The sequence below is a fragment of the Otolemur garnettii genome, unplaced genomic scaffold (assembly GCF_000181295.1).
Source record: "Otolemur garnettii isolate 467f Iridium unplaced genomic scaffold, OtoGar3 scaffold00004, whole genome shotgun sequence".
Lineage (NCBI taxonomy): Eukaryota > Metazoa > Chordata > Mammalia > Primates > Galagidae > Otolemur > Otolemur garnettii.
Window position 1 is genome coordinate 8,872,333 of NW_003852399.1, and position 1,983 is coordinate 8,874,315.

The following is a 1,983-nucleotide window of genomic DNA, read 5'->3' on the forward strand; positions in this document are numbered from 1 at the left end:
TCCGTGGAGTGCAGGACATTGTGGTAGGGGAAGGGACTCACTTCCTCATCCCATGGGTACAGAAACCAATTATCTTTGACTGCCGCTCTCGACCACATAATGTGCCAGTCATCACTGGTAGCAAAGATTTACAGAATGTCAACATCACGCTGAGAATCCTCTTCTGGCCTGTGGCCAGCCAGCTTCCTCGAATCTTCACCAGCATTGGAGAGGACTATGATGAGCGTGTGCTGCCATCTATTACTACAGAGATCCTCAAGTCAGTGGTGGCTCACTTTGATGCTGGAGAGCTATTCACCCAGAGAGAGCTCGTCTCCAGGCAGGTGAGTGATGACCTTACGGAGCGAGCAGCAACCTTTGGGCTCATCCTGGATGATGTCTCCTTGACACATCTGACCTTCAGGAAGGAGTTCACAGAAGCAGTGGAAGCCAAACAGGTGGCTCAACAGGAAGCAGAGAGGGCCAGATTTGTGGTGGAAAAGGCTGAGCAGCAGAAAAAGGCAGCCATCATCTCTGCCGAGGGTGACTCCAAGGCAGCAGAGCTGATTGCCAACTCACTGGCCACAGCGGGTGATGGCCTGATCCAGCTCCACAAGCTGGAGGCTGCAGAGGACATTGCATTCCAGTTGTCACGCTCTGGGAACATCACCTACCTGCCAGCAGGGCAGTCTGTGCTCCTCCAGCTGCCCCAGTGAGGGCCTGCCCTGCCTGTACTCCTCAGGCCAACTGGGCCACAGCGCTGATGATGATTAACACCACCTCCCTTCTGTCCCCACCCAGAAATCACTGGGAAATCTCATGATTGGCTTAAAGTGAAGGAAATAAAAGTAAAAATCACTTCAAAAAAAAAAATGCACGTGCAATGAATGCATTTTTGCCTTCAGTGTTTATCCCAAAGTCAGAATGGTAGGTAATTGAGGAAAGCACAGAGTTCGGGATCTTTGGGATAACACCTGTGTGAAGCCTTTCTTGATCAACTACACTCACAGGGAGGGAAGGCCCCCATTTCACCCTATTCATATTTCTATCATAGCTACTATTATCACCTCCCTTCCCTAATTATATATTTCACTACCCCCTAGAGCAGTGGTTCTCAATGAAGAGACATCAGCAATGACTATGGACATCTTGGTGATCACAACTCAAGTGGAGAGTGATATTGCGTCTAGTAGATAGAGGTCAAGGATGCTGCTGAACATCCCGCAATAGGTAGGTCAGCCCCCAACAACAGAGTTATCTGGCCTCAAATGTCAATAATTCCAGTTGTGATGCCCTGCTCCACAGCAAACAGTTCTTGAAGGCAGAGATTATGGCTCATTTACCTTTTATTTTAAATGCCTGGCATATAGCTACTTATCAACATTGTATGAATTAACTAATGCAGTAAGTAAATAAGTCATAATGAGAACACCCTTCAGGTTGTCTCGAGGGCCACTTCTTCAAACTGGGCAAGGAGCCTGTCCCTTTTTGTTTTTCTTTTTTGTATACCTCAAAGTTTTATTTTTATTTCACAGAAAAACAATGATAAATATGCTTTAAGTGCCTATGTATGTGCACACTGTTCTCAGAACAAGAATAAAGCATTAAAAAAACACAATAATAACACCTGTTCTCATGGCATTCTTAGCCCTGCAGAATGAGGCATGCTTCCTCCACTCTTCTGTCTTCTTATCTCCAAATAATAATACAATACTACTAATGACTTTTATGTTTTTTTGAATTATTAATTTGAAGAGTATTTTCCAGTTAATTGTGGCAGAGAGGCAGGAGTAACAGACTAAGAAATACACTGATTTAGAAAGACTTGAGATGAAAGGGCTCAGACCCCAGGAGGGCCAAACCTGCCTTCATACAGAGCCGTTCTTCAGCTCTCTAGAAATTAGATCTAGCTTCTTCTGTTACCTACTTGTGGATGTGGGAAAGGAAATTATCATTTCCATAAGGTGAGAAGGCTTCATAAGAGAATATACTTGAGTGATCATC

At 44.9% G+C, this 1,983-nt stretch overlaps 1 pseudogene; it reads left to right on the forward strand.

The window, feature by feature from the left end:
• LOC100965443 overlaps positions 1 to 763 on the forward strand; it is a 960-nt pseudogene extending 197 nt beyond the window's left edge.
• Positions 764 to 1,983: the final 1,220 nt, after the last annotated feature.